The 15,125-nt window shown below is 49.2% G+C and overlaps 1 protein-coding gene across 3 annotated transcripts in view; it reads right to left on the bottom strand.

Moving 5' to 3' along the window:
- The window catches only part of ALPL (alkaline phosphatase, biomineralization associated), a 65,071-nt gene that overhangs the window by 47,146 nt on the left and 2,800 nt on the right, over positions 1 to 15,125 (bottom strand). The window contains exon 1 of one of the 3 annotated variants that reach the window (XM_052663179.1): positions 7,873 to 7,903. The exons of the other annotated variants lie outside the window; for them this stretch is intronic. The gene's annotated coding sequence lies outside the window, so the exon portion shown is untranslated. Of the gene's footprint in view, positions 1 to 7,872; positions 7,904 to 15,125 lie in introns of those variants that run through there. 3 annotated transcript variants of the gene reach the window in all.

Genomic DNA, 15,125 nt, shown 5'->3' on the forward strand with positions numbered 1-15,125 from the left:
TCCCACACATCACAGAGCAACTACAGAGCCCCGGCTCTGGAGCCCTCAAGCCGCAAATGCTGAGCCCAAGGGCTGCAGCGACTGAAGCGCCTGCACATAGAGCCCGTGGTCCACGGTGCGGAGTAATGGAGACCCCGCCTATAATAAACACATAAAAAGGAAGCAGGTATAGGAATACTCATAGGTGCTGCTTCTACACTAGCAAAACCTGAAAACGACCCAAATGTGATCAACAAGATTGACTGAAAAAAACTGTGGCAGGAATTCCCAGGCAATCCAGTGGTTAGGACTTGGCACTTTTTCTGCCAAGGCCCTGGGTTCAATCCCTAGTCAAGGAACTAAATCTGCAAGCAGTGAGGTGGAGCCAACAATAAAATAAAAACTTTTTAAAAATTGTGGAATAGTTACCCAGTAGAATGTTACATAATAGTTAAAAAAAAAAAAAGAAATATAGCTATATGCAACACTGGATCAACCTTGGCAATAAGATTGTGTGAGAAAGCAAGTCTCAGGAGATTATGTAAAGCATGCTGCTGCTGCTGCTGCTGCTGCTGCTGCTGCTAAGTCGCTTCAGTCGTGTCTGACTCTGTGCGACCCCATGGACTGCAGCCTACCAGGCTCCCCCGTCCCTGGGATTCTCCAGGCAAAAACACTGGAGTGGGTTGCCATTTCCTTCTCCATACACTTTCATAAAGTAAAATATATATATATATTTTATATGATATATATAACATACACATATATGATTTTAAATACTACTCAAAAAAGTCAAAGAGAATGAGCAACTTTATATATGATACATGATCTAAATGTGACAATACTAATAAAATTACTAATGAAGTATTAATCAAAATTTTAAAATAATACTTTTAAAAAGCAAAAGAATGAGAAAGCCCAGACTCAGGATAGTGGTTATCCCACTTGAAGAAAGGTGGGTGGGAGAAGGATGGAGGAGCCCAGAGGAAGATGTAAGGTACTGGATGATGGCTGAAAGCCATTTTAAATTTATTTTTAATAATAAAATAGACAAGAGGGGACATACCTGGTGGTTCAGTAGTTGATAATCTGCCTGCCAAGGCAGGGGGCACGGGTTTGATTCCTGGTCTGGGAAGATTCCACATGCCACTAGGCAACGGAGCCCGTGTGTGTGTGTGTGTGTGTGTGTGTGTGTGTGTGTGTGTGTGTCCCATGCACGCACTTATTCATGTCCGACTCTGTGACCCCATGGACTGTAGCCCTCCAGGCTCCTCTGTCCATGGGATTCTCCAGGCGAGAATACTGGAGTGGGTGGCCATTTCCTTCTCCAAGGGATGTTCCCCACCCAGGGGTCAATCCCCAAGTCTCCTGTGTCTCCTGCACTCACTGGCAGGCAGATCTTTACCAATGAACCACCTCGGGAGCCCAAATGAGCCCCCAAATCACAACTATTGAGCCCACACACCCTAGAGCCCGCGCTTTGCAACAAGAGAAGCCGAAATGAGAAGGCCACGTACTTCAACAAAGAGCAGCCCCCGATTGCTGCAACCAAATAAAGACCATGAGCAGCAACAAAGACCCAGCACAGCCAAAAGTAAATAAATTAATTTTAAAAAACAGACAAGAGAGCCATTATGAACCAGTGACCCATGCTTGAACAAGGGTCATGAGGACTTCACTGAAAGATCCCAGAGTCCGTAAAATAACTTAAAATAAAAATGCTAGGTAAATATTCACATTTTGACAAGCACTACAGAAAGAACTAAAGAGCCTCTTGATGAAAGTGAAAGAGGAGAGTGAAAACGTTGGCTTAAAACTCAACACTCAGAAAACAAAGATCATGACATCCGGTCCCATCACTTCATGGGAAATAGATGGGGAAACAACGGAAACAGTCACTGATTTTATTTTTCTGGGCTCCAAAATCACGGCAGATGGTGATTGCAGCCATGAAATTAAAAGACGCTTACTCCTTGGAAGGAAAGTTATGACCAACCTAGATAGCATATTAAAAAGCAAAGACATTACTTTGTCAACAAAGGTCCGTCTAGTCAAGGCTATGGCTTTTCCAGTGGTCATGTATGGATGTGAGAGTTGGGCTATAAAGAAAGCTGAAGAATTGATGCTTTTGAACTGTGGTGTTGGAGAAGACTCTTGAGAGTCCCTTGGACTTCGAGGAGATCCAACCAGTCCATCCTACAGGAAATCAGTCCTGAGTGTTCATTGGAAGGACTGATGTTAAAGCTGAAGCTCCAATACTTGGGCCACCTGATGCGAAGAACTGACTCATTTGAAAAGACCCTGATGCTGGGAAAGAGGCAGGAGGAGAAGGGGACGACAGAGGATGAGATGGTTGGATGGCATCACTGACTCGATGGACATGGGTTTGGGTGGACTCCGGGAGTTGGTGATGGACAGGGAGGCCTGGCGTGCTGTGGTTCATGGGGTCGCAAAGAGTCAGGCACAACTGAGCGACTGAACAGAAAGAGCTGAACGCCTGTCACATCTCATTGACTGCTCAACAGTTTTGTGAGTGGGAGATCATTACTGTTCCCATTTTATGAGTAAACTGAGGTTCAGTCACTTGCCCAGGGTCAATCACATGGAACCCTGGTCACCCCCCTGAGCCTCACCTTCCTCCTGTCAAAGGAGGCAAGATAGATAACTTCCTTGGCAAAGAGGAAGTGTTTAATAAGTGTTTGCCTTAATTTAGAGGGGTTGCATGGGCATGTTGGAGAGAAACCGGTGGGAGGCTAGGGGACCCAGATTAGAGTCCATACTCTCCCTCTGAGATCTGGAAGGGTCCCCTTCCCTCTCCCTCTGGGCCTCAGCAGCCCCCTCTGTGTCTGGAGAGGACTGGTACGGTGAACATCAAAGGTTCCTGCTTTAAAAGTTTTCAAGGGGCCATCCAACAAACAGGTCACCCACCACCTACGCACTCTGGCAGGTGCTGCTGGTTCTCCCAGAGAAGGGTCAGAGGTCTGCAAGCTCTGTCTAAGCCCAGCTTCTGAGGTCATCTCCTGGCCCCCTCCCCTGACCACTCTGACCTTCTGTGCTCTGCTGTCTTCCCACAGGGATTTTGCACCTCCTGTTCCCCCTGTCTGGATCACTCATCACCCCCGACCCAGGTCTTTGCCTGGCTCATGCCTCCTTCTTCAGGTCAAAGGTCACCACCTCTGAACCCAGTCTCTCGCTACACCTCAGTCCCTATTTCACAATCCCGTTTCTTCTCTTCACAGTGCTCGTCACTGGCTGAAATTAACCTAATTTTTATTTCTTATTTATTTTTGAATTTTTATTTCATTTAAATTTTTATTAGAGTACAGAATCCCAGGTGGCTAAGTGCTAAAGAATCTGCCTGCCAATGCAGGAGAGGTGGGTTTAATCCCTGGCTCGGGAAGATCCCCTGGAGGAGGAAATGGCAATCCATTCCAGTATTCTTACCTAGAAGATCTCCTGGACAGAGGACCCTGGAGGGCTACAGTCCACGGTGCAGTCACAGAGTCGGACATGACTTAGCGACTGAGCCCACACACCCATAGTTGATTTACAATGTTGCGTTAGTTTCAGGTGTACAGCAACACAACATTGTGAATCACTTATGTGTGTGTGTGTGCTGCTGCTGCTGCTAAGTCGCTTCAGTCGTGTCCGACTCTGTGCGACCCCATAGACGGCAGCCCACCAGGCTCTCCCATCCCTGGGATTCTCCAGGTAAGAACACTGGAGTGGGCTGCCATTTCCTTCTCCAATGCATGAAAGTGAAAAGTGAAAGTGAAGTCGCGCAGTCGTGTCCGACTCTTCGCGACCCCGTGGACTGCAGCCACCAGGCCCCTCCGTCCATGGGACTTTCCAGGCAAGAGCACTGGGGTGGCTGCCGTCGCCTTCTCCGATGTGTGTGTGCTCAATAGGTCAGTCATGTCCGACTCTGATTAGTTACACATACACATGTCGGTCATACAGGCACATACATCTAATCTTTTTTAGATTCTTCTCCCACATAGGTCATTACAGAATATTGAATAGTTTCCTGTACTATATAGCAGGTTTTTATTAGTCATCTCCTTTATATATAGTAGTGTGTGGGACGGGGGAGCCTGGTGGGCTGCCATCTACGGGGTCACACAGAGTTGGACACAACTGAAGCGACTTAGCAGCAGCAGTGTGTACATGGATGGACCTAGAGATTGTCATACTGAGTGAAGTCAAAGAAAGATAAATCTCATATATCATTCATGTATATGTGAAGTCTAAAAAAAGGGCACAGATGAACTTCTTCGTGAAACAGAAATGAAGTCACAGAAGTAGAACAAATTTATGATTACCAGAGGGTAAGGGGGGCGAGGGATAAATTGGGAGGCTGGGGTTGACCTATACACACTGCTGTATATAAAACCTAGCTTCACTTTATGGCCCGTCTTTTGCATTACAGAGGAGCTCCAGGAGGGAGGAGAGTGTGGTCCACTCCTGTATCTCCGCCTAGAACTCTGCATGCCTACAGAAGATGCTAAAAAACAAAAAAGAATGATGCCGTCTCCTGCGGAATTGGTGGTCATCCCGCCCAGGGATCGGTTAGGCGGACTCCCCTGGTCCCACAGCTCTTAAACTTTCCTTCATCCCGTGCCACTGGGACTCTGTTTACATGACCATCTCCCCACACACTGGATGATCTTTGAAGGAAATACTAGACCAGGCTCATCTGTGAATTCCAGCACCCAGTCTTGGGCCGACAGGCAGCTGGGCTGAGGAAATGTTCACTGAATGAATGAACGAATGTTCTGCACCCATCTTCCCGCTTCCCGACTCTGCTTCCTCCTTTCTAGACCGACAGGCGCCAAGAGGTCACACCCAGCTGACAAGAAAGGCCACTCCAGCGTGAATTTCCTGAAGGAGGACAGTCCCCACTTCCTCCAAAAGGAGCCACTCCAGACAGCGAGGTGACAAAGCGCGAGACCAGCCCTGCCTCTGTCACAGGAACCATCTGGGGCCTGCCCAGCAAAGCCAGCGAGACGAGGGTCTCCTGTCCATCTCAGCCGCGCAAAGGAGAGCAAGCCGTGGCACCAGGAGGCTGGCAGGCCTGCTCCGGAGCCCGAACGGGAGGCCTTGCACACTGAGCTCTGTCTGGCCATGGGCCAGTGGGGAAATACTTGATTATTCAAATCATGTAGCCACTCAAGAGGAAATGATCTGCTTCCTCCAAAAGCACAAACTGGGGCAGGCAGACCAGCCCAGGGACTTGGGTGCCAAAGGGGGAAATTGCAAAGTTCTTGCACAAACCAGTGCGCTGAGATTTCCCACCCCAGGCAGACTCCGGAAACCTGAGATGGAAACTCAGGAGGGTCAGGCCTGAGCTCTGGACAGAGGCTGAGGCCAGTCCCCCGCTGAGGATTTGCAGTGAGCAGTAGCTTCAGCCAGGCTGACTGCCTGCCCTCCTCCTGACCCTGGTTCTGGAGACAGCAGGACCCCCCCCCCCCCCCCCCCCCGCCGTGTGCCCCTACACCTGTTTGTTCCTGCCTTCACCCAGGAATCACACAGGGGTAGATACACTCCAAATCCTCAGCTCAGGCAGCCGGGGAATATCCCGCAGTCTATTCCTGCTTTTTGCTCATTTCTTGCCTTGCCTCTTCCCTGAGTTGGATTCCAGAAGAACCACCAGATTCAAGAAGAGATTATGTGCCTGGCCTGCAGAGTTTTACCTAATATTTATGAAGTGATTAGGCACCCACATTCCAGAACCAAGCTGCCCAGGTTCAAATTCTGGCTTAACCATGTCTGAGTTGCATGACTGTGGGCAAATCCCTTCCCTTCTCCATGCTTGTTTCACCTGTGAAAACTGGGATCGGAGTACCTACTCTGTGGGAAGTTTAAGAAGATCAAGTGAGAGAGTTCTCTGGCAGTCCAGAGGCTAAGACTCCACGCTCCCAATGCAGGGGGTCCATGTTCCATCCCTGGTCAGAGAACTAGATCCCACATGCCACAACTAAGAGTTCACATGTCACATAACAAAGATCCCATGAGCCACAACCAAAGAAATAAATAATTTCTTTTTTTAAATAGGACCAAATGAAAAAGGGTATGTAAAATACTTAGCAGGCTATACGTGGGGGATTTGGCAAATGACAGCTCTTAGTATTACTAAACAAATTAAGATTGTTCGGAGGCTGGCCTGAATCTCTGCAGCAGACATCCTCAAGACAGACCCTTTTGCTCTCACCAGAGCCAAAACCAGTCGGCTCAGAGCAGACTGAGAGGCAGAGGGGAAAAGCCCCAGGCTCTGGCTTGAAACCCCAGGTTCTGGCTTGAAACCCCAGCCCCACCACTCATCAGCTCTGCAACCCTAGGCAAGTTACTTAACCACAATGAACCTGGTTTCTGCCTCTATGTACTATAAACCAGAGCAGCACCTCCCTCAGAACTGTCACGAATCTTCCCCATCAGGAAGGATGCTAAGCCCTGCTGCTGTCCACTGTGAGCAGTGCCCAGGGAATTATGGAGCTGACACGTGCTGGGACTGCCCCAGGCAGGGGTGAGGTGATAGCCTGGCTTCCTTTTCTGGAAACTTCCGTCTGGACCCAGGCTTCGGGTATGATGTGGGGAAGGCTCCCGAGGAAATAGTCCACTCCAGGGACTGTGTAATACCAGTGCGGACCCTGACACAGGCCCGCCAGCCAACAGTCAACCCTGAACACAGGCGAAAGCGAACTGACCAGCAGGAAACTTCGATGAGCCTTTCCTTACAAAAGGAGGCGGCCAGACGCCGTAGCTGCAAGGCCAGGATGCACATGCCAGGCTGCCATCACCCAGACAAACAAGCTCATTTCTCTGCTTCCTCCTCCGTGGGATGGGGGTCATCACGATTCTCACCCGCTAGGAGGATTAAAGGAGTTCCTACACCTGATGCACTTAGAGCAGAGTCTGCCCTGCAAGAGGCGTGAGCTGACGCTGTTACAGTCATTCATGACCGCTTTCCCTTCTTCCACGAAGGCTTTCTCAGCTTTCCCAGCAGACCCAGTTTCCTCCTGCGGGCTTCAGCACAGGGCAGGATCCGCGCCTGTTACACGGATGGTGATCATAAGACCTACCATGTGCTCGGCACCCTGTTAAGCATTTTTTTTCAATGTTTTTATCTCATTTGCCCTGGGTCTTCATTGCTGTGCATGGGCTTTCTCGAGCTGCGGTGAGCGAGGGCCGCTGTTTGTTACAGCACATGGGTCTCTCCTTGCCGAGGCTTCTCTCGTGGAACACGGGCCTCTAGGAACATGGGCCCCGGCAGTTATGGTGCATGGGCTTCCCTGTTGCTCCACAAGTGGAATCTTCCCAGACCAGGGGTCGAACCGGTGTCCCTGCATTGGCAGGTGGATTCTTTTCCACTATGCCACCAGGGAAGTCCTGTGTTACGCATTTTATATTCATGGAGATGTTTCTTAAGCAGGGGGCAGAACGACCCCTGGACTCACCTACTACTTATGACTATAGCTTCAGGGCAGGGCATTCTGTGCTATGGAAAGAACTTTGGGGAAAGTGGTCACCAGTGTCCATAGATTGGAATACATGTGTCCTGGAAGGTATGAAAATATTTGCACTTGGTACTGACTATGTGACCTAGGAGACATTACTTACATTTTTTGGAGCTCAGCTCTGAGGATAAGTGAATATATATAAGTAGAACACTTAAAACAGAGCCTGATTCACGACTTATTTAAAGCAAACATCTATTGATATATGTGTCAATCACTCCTCCAAGTACCTCTCATAGACATGTGGGGAAACTGAGGCACAGAGGCATTATAAGGTCTTTGTTCCTAAGGGATGTTATTCTCTGCAAGCATTCACTCATTCATTCACCATATACGTATTAAGTGCATGCAGGATGCTTGGTACAGACATTGTAGTACGTACGGTACAGATAATAGATTCAGCAAATGGTGGCTGTTCCTGGCTTGAGGTTATTTGGCACTGAGGGTACATCTGTGAACAAGTTGGACAAGAGGATTGGTCAGAGGTGTGACGCTGGGGAAACTCACACCTGACTAAGGTCTGAGCCACCAATAAGGAAACTGGCTTGTCCTGCTGCCAATCACTGACCAATCACTGATGATTATGAGCTGATGTCAGCGGTAAAACAAGAAGATGCAGACATGGGAAGGGCAGCCAGGCTCAGCCTGAAGCAGCAGGTGTCAAACCCAGCAGGACAGCGTTTCCAGCTTTCCGCATGTGAACCAAGCCCGCCTGGGCTGTGGAAGCCCCTGCCAGGTGGGGCAGCCTTTTAATACATGAACGTCACTGGACACTTGCTGGAGGCAGGTGCATTGTTAGACACTGGGATTCACGAATGACTCAGATGGGGTTCCTGCCCTCCAGAAACTCATGCAGGGCCAGACACTATGAGGATGATCAGATTACAAAGGGCTAAAGATTTCCAAGCAAGATCTAGAAAAGCAGTGACGATGCCAGCTGGTGACACAGGCAGGGAAGACACTGCAGAGGCGGGGACAGCGGGTGCAAAGGCAAAGACGTGAGAGGACGGAGACACACCTGGGGAAAGAGCACAAGCCTGGGATCCCAGCCTGAGGCCGAGGACTGGTTCTGCCGTCCGCTCGACCTGAGCCTGTTTCCCTTCTGCAGGTGAAGATAATACTTTATCGGGCTGTTTCCAGGATTCCCTGGGCTCATGAATAAGAAAGAGCTTTAAAAGAGGAAAACGTCTAAGAGCCTGGATACTGAGGTGGGGGAGAATCAAAGTGACTCATCCATGGTCCAAAGGCTGATTAAAACAGGAACTCATTTTGGTTCATCCAGGATACAGAGTGGGTAACTCAGCCCCACCTCAGCTGCAACACGCCCATGTTCCCACCTCCCGACCCAGGGATTACCATCTGCACCATGTGACCCCAGACCAGATTTCCTGACCCCAAACATGGAGATGCCACTTGTGCTCCTCCCGTGTGTACACGGATGGCTCTGCAGGCAGAAGAGCGCTTTCCACAGGTGAAAGCACGCCACAGTCACGAAGGACAGACGGTGATGGTGAGCAAGGAGGAGTCGGTACGGAGACTGAGCAGGGAGGGGAGGCAGCTAAGGGTTGCCTGGATGGGCAAACCCCAATCTCAGCAGCTCCACTGGTTCACCAGCCGAGGAAACGCGGGCACATTGTTTCACCTTCGAGTCATTTCCCTCCCTTGCAAAGTGGGCTGTTAGAAGGATTAAAAGCATGAACGTATAGAAAGCATTTAGCTGAGTGGCTTGGTGCCTAACAGATATTCAGTAAATGCTAATAACTCCTCATTACTATTCTGCTACTACGGATATTATTATGGAGGGTGGGGGAAGGGGTGAGTGAAACTCTTTCCAAGAGGGATCTGAAACCAGCCTCTTTCTTCTCAGTCTTAACAAGCCTGGGCTGTGACCAGCCCCAGAAGCCCACCATCCCCCACCCCCCGCCTTCTCTGAGGAGTGGACAGGGACACAGCTGGGTGCTCCTTGGCAGGTCTCCACCCCATACCCGAGGCGAGTTCTGGGGCAGTCTAGCTCAGGGCTCCTCCAGCTTTCCCAGACCAGGAAAGATTAAAGAGCATAGCGACCAGGGCACCACCCTGGGCATGTCCCTTCTCGTCGCTGTTCACACAATGCCTAAGTCAAATTTGGTTCAGGATGTCTTTCTATTTGGTGTGTACCAACTCTACTGAGTGAATAATGGCTGCCTGGAGGACTGCGTTTAGAAGGGACCTGAGGTTTAGAAGGAAAGAGAACAGTGGTTGATTAATAACGTCTGACATGTATAGGCCCAGAGAAGCAAGGGAAGAGTGGTTGATTAGTGATGTCTGACATGTATAACACAGGAGAGGGGGCGGTATGCATGCCAACTATTGGCCACACATGAGCTAGAAAAGTCCTAACACTGACTCCCTGGAACAAGCCACAGTTGTCAGGCAGGGTAACCAAAAGCCAAGCAGGGGAAGAGACTTGCCCAAGGTCACACAGCTTGAAATGGCAGGGCTGGGATTCGAACCCAGGCCCCTCTGGTTTTTTGAGGATGCTGCCTGCTAAGATCATTACGTCCTTCCTCTTGACTACAAAAGGGGATGTCCAGGCCAAAGCCCATTGTTTGGGAGAACAGAAGCCACTGCCCAACCAGGAGTGTGCCTATGCTGGGTCCCCTCCCTCTGACACGGCCCACCCCAAATGACTCTGCAAACCCCAGAGACAGATGGTTCTACTGAAAACGGATATATACAGCAAGTGCTTGTATCCAGACAAAAATCTGAATCCAGACGCTAATCTGATGGAACGCATGAGACCTAAATTTGAGTCTCATCGCCACTTTCTAGCTGTATGACCTTGAGAAAGTTACTCAGCTTCTCTGAGCTCAAGTTTTCACCTCTATAAAACAGAGAGAATAACAAGTTAAATGAGGTCATTAAAAGTGATTTGCTCAGATCCTGACCTGAGCAAAGGTCATGTTAAGACCTTAAATCGGGGGTCCTCAACCTCCAGGATCTAACGCCTGATGATCTGAGAGGCAGCTGATGTAACAATAATAGAAATGAAGGGCACGATACATGTAATGCACATGAATCATCTGGAAACCATCACCACCACCCCTCCCACCCTGCCATCCACGGAAAAATTGTCTTCCACGAAACCAGTCCCTGGTGCCAAAAATGTTGGGAACCACTGCCTTAAATGTTAGTTGGAAGGATGAGGTCAAGGGGGAAAATTAAAACACACAGCATTTTCACAAAAGTGAACTCAAGTGATGAAGGCGAGAGGTCAGATAAGCTGTTGAGAAGAATCTATTTATCTCTGATTACCTTGATAGGCTAACTAAAGCTGAAATATGAATTACTAGATTTGATGATTTCAAAATAAGGAACCAAACTCTTCCAGGAAAATAGATTGTGTCATTCATACCACAAAGAAGGAAGCAGCCTTGAGTGGGTGGATTGGCAATGGTAGGAGATGAATGTGTGTTTTTCCCACTTCCCAGCAGGGTGATTCTGTGCCTCAGCTTCCTTATCCGTAAAGTGGGAATAATTGCACCTGCCACACAGGGCTGCTGTTTAGATAAATGAGCGGTTCCAGGAGAGGCGCTGAGCGCCACCGGGCACGGCAATGTTAGCGGGTGTGTGTGTGGGTGGCAGAGGGGACCTCGCCGAATTAGGCAGAAAAGACACGGCAGCTATCGAGGTGCAAAGAAGGAGTGAAGGGAGGGGGGTCTCAGAGTCAGCTGACACACTTTCTAGCCAAAACAGTGGCAGGTGAGAAAGTTATTAACTCCTGTATGTTAACAGGCCGGTGGAGGAAGAAAGAGATGAACAATGCTCGGAGAAGCCACGCCTGACGCAGCTGAGTGACAGTCAGCCTAGAGGACCACAGCACAGTGACCTGACCACCTCAACCTGAGAGCTGCCGGTGTCCACGCTGTTGTTCTGTGGACAAAGTGAAAGGTCACTCAGAGAAGGTAAGAACTTGACTTAACAGAAAGTCACATGGCAGATCCTTCTAAAGGTGGGACTTACTTTTTTTCAGATAAAAGCCACCTAAACACTTTTTTTTTTAAAGAACATCAAATGTTTCCTGGGCTTTGCCTGGCAGCTTGTAGAACTGGCTGGGTGAAATTCATCCGCTTGAATCACAGATTGAGATCTGGGAGGATGAGAAGGCTTCTCTCGGACGAGCCTGGGGTCAGCACCTCACCAGAGGGTCGCTAAAGAAACAGCCTTCGTTGCCCCTCCCCTCTCTCCCTTCCCAGGTCAGGGCAGGGTGACTGAGGCACCAAGGGGAGGGATTTGGACCCAAGATATCCTGTTGGAGCCTCAACTGCAAAACAGCAGGGTGTGAGGGACAGGGGAGGTTCAAGGGTGATGTGGAAATTGCATGGTACCCAGCGGGTGCTCACAAAAATGCTACTTCCCACACAAGGTCTTCCTGAGCTCCTCTGCGGGTGCAAGGACCAGGGACCCTGTGGCTACTATCAGGAATCAGGGCTCTCCCCATTCACCTTGTAACCCCCAGAGCAGTTTGCTTGTGGAGACCTTCTAGAATCTCAGCTGCCTCCAGAGTCGCTAAGTTGTGTCCAACTCCTTGCAACCCCTGGCTTCTCTGTCCATGGGATTTTCCCAGGCAAGAATACTGGCAAGGATTGCAGTTTCCTTCTCCAGGGGATCTTCCTGACCCAGAGATCGAACCCACCTCTCCTGCATTGGCAGGCGGGTTCTTTATCACTGAGCCACCAGGGAAGCCCTCCAGAGGGTTTACCGGGAGCTTTAACCACGAGGCTTCGCGGCTTTCCTCACTGTCGAGCTCAGACATGGCGATCTGGAGATCTGTGCTGCAGCTGTTATGCTGCCTGTTACCCGTGGGCCTAGGCCCCTGGAGAAGGGAATGGCAACCCACTGCAGTATTCTTGCCTAGAAAATCCCATGGACAGAGGAGCCTGGTAGGCTACAGTCCTTGGGATCACAAGGAGTCAGACACAACTGAGCAACTTCACTTCACTTTAGGCCCCCAGAAAAGGGGAAAAAACAGACCACTGTGGCTTCAGAGTGCAGGATGGTGCTTCCTGTCTGTGAAGTATCTCCAGTGCACAGGGCTGTTGGGAGCACTGGATGTCAACGGAGTCCCTTCCCTGAGGGGCTGCGGAATCTCTAGTCTGAAGCACCCAGGGCTGCCTGTCTCTAAGGGGGTGGACCCCAGGCCCAGCTCCCTAAGGACCAACAGGCTGATGCTCGGTCAGCCCCCGAACTCTCGAGCCCTTAGCCCCTTCCCGGGACCAGCAAAGCAGGAAGAGAGTGCCCTCGTCCTGGCTGACATGTTCCAGAGATGCTGCCAGGCCTCGGAAGAGGGGCTGGGGTCCGTTATGCCCCACATTCCACCCCCGAGCCTCGTGACGGCCAGCCCGAGCCACATGCACCTAGCTTAGAAACTGCAGACTCAGAAGGCAGGCCGGGAACGGCAAAGCGACGGACGGGCTGGGTGTGAGATCAGGGCACAGAGGGGACTGCGGTCAAGAGGACGGACCGGCTGCTGACCGGCCAGCCACGGTGGCCAGGCCGGGATGCAGCCCAGCGTGGCCATATCTTTTGATCTTCCCAGAGAAACCAGAACCCTTATTTTTATGTAAAACGAAATCACTTGTTTTCACAACACCAACAACTAAATCCAAGTTTTAAATCACTGCAGGAGTCAACAATTCCCCTACCCCCACCCTCTGCTGTCCCAGGAGGGCAGTTTGCAACTGACCTACCATAACTTCAGCCACAGATGTTTGAGGACCAACTCAAATTGAATCAGACCCATGCCAAGTCTTAAGGATGTCCCAAATCCCCAGCTCATGCCCTTCAGCCATCCTGGGATACAGACACGGACCCTGAGGCTCAGAGAGGGCAAGTGACTTGCCCAAGGTCACACAGGCAGGGTAGCACCAGTTCAATGGCTTAACCTCTGTCCTGAGTTGCAGATTTTTCCCACCAACTCACACCATCTGTATCCTTTCCTCAACAATTCTTTTTTTTTAATATTTCAATAATTTTATATTCCAAATATCTGTCATTATTTTTTGAAGTCTTTATGTTGAAATTCCACATATTTAATCCATTATTAAAATGTAAAACTATATTAACAAAATTCGTTTAAAAATTTTATATGCTTGAAGACTCTAAGATCTCCTTATTTTTTTGTCCCTCTGACCAGAGACATTTTTAGTGGTAATATTTTTTAGTATCTTTTCTGTATCACCTACTATCTACCCATCAATCATGTTCGTTGCTTTCCTCCAAACTGTCTCCCTGCCCCTCATTTTACCAGCAGTTCTTTCTTTTAAAAAATAGATATATATCGAAGATATGCCATGGAAACGATACACACCAAAATCAAGACAGTGGATACTTTTCAGAAAGGTCATGGGAGACCCTGGGCAAGTCCTTATTCTCTCTGGACATCAGTCTCCCTGGTCTGCAAAGTAGCCAGTTGACAGAAGCAGCCTTTAAATGCCTTCCAGCTCTGAAATTCTAGGCATCTATGAGGTCTCTTCTGCAGCCAGTACTTTGTGGCCTCAGATGAACATAAAATAGTAATAATAATAATAATGGGGAGGACAAGTCCACGGTAGCCAGGAAGGAACACTACAATTTTTAGTGAAACTTGACTCTTAGTTACTGGAATTCAGAAAGAACGATGTAAATACCCAGGCAGTTTAACCACCATCCGACAGTTAAACAAAAACACATCTGGTTTAACTTCATTTTCCTCAACTCCTCCCCGGCTCCTGCATCCCCTACCCTCATCTCGAATTTTACCCCTTAATTTGAGAAGTCAAATTAAATGCAAACAATTGATTTCATGCCACAGTGAGGCTGAGAATTCCAGCATGGAAAACTTTAAGCATGATGTTTCTCTGGGAGCAATTAGGAAATGTTGAGGGATGGCGGAAAAATAGGAAAACTGTTCTTGAATGTTCTTTGGACACTGAGCATCAGAGAAGAGTTGCCAGATGCCTACTAGGAACCCAGCACTTGGAGAGGTCAAGCGAGTTGCCTCAGGTCACACAGCTAGGATTGGAACCCAAGGTGCCAATCTTAAAGCCATTCTTTGCCTCCTGCTGAGGCCTTTGGAAGCTACATAGGGCCTTCCCTCTGGCCCTCATGGATCACCTGGTAGCAGCCGAAAAATGTCTCAGAGAATATTAACTTCTCAACAACAACCCCCAACAGTGGTCATTTCCAACTGAGCCATTCAATGGTGAAAAACCATTGTAATCTTGCCAACCCTTCACAACTCTGAAAACTGTGTATTATTAACCCATATGACGGATGATTTCCTCACCTGAGGCTCAAAGAGGTAAAGAAGCTTGTCTAGGGTCATACGGCATTGCTGGGAATGAACCTCCAAGCTACTTACTGCCCACAGCTGCCCTCTAAAAGCAGTCCTGTGGACTGTAGCCCGCCAGGCTCCTCTGTCCATGGGATTCTCCAGAATACTGGAGTGGGTCGCCGTGCCCTCCTCCAGGGGATCTTCCTGGCCCAGGGATGGAGTCTCTGATGTCTCCTGCATTGGCAGGCAGATTCTTTACCACTAGCGCCACCTGGGAAGCCCTCAAAAAAGTAAGGACATCTCTAAAAAAAAACCAAAAATACACACTGCACAGCCTACCT

The sequence above is a fragment of the Budorcas taxicolor genome, chromosome 2, assembly GCF_023091745.1.
Source record: "Budorcas taxicolor isolate Tak-1 chromosome 2, Takin1.1, whole genome shotgun sequence".
In the NCBI taxonomy this organism is placed as follows: Eukaryota; Metazoa; Chordata; class Mammalia; order Artiodactyla; family Bovidae; genus Budorcas; species Budorcas taxicolor.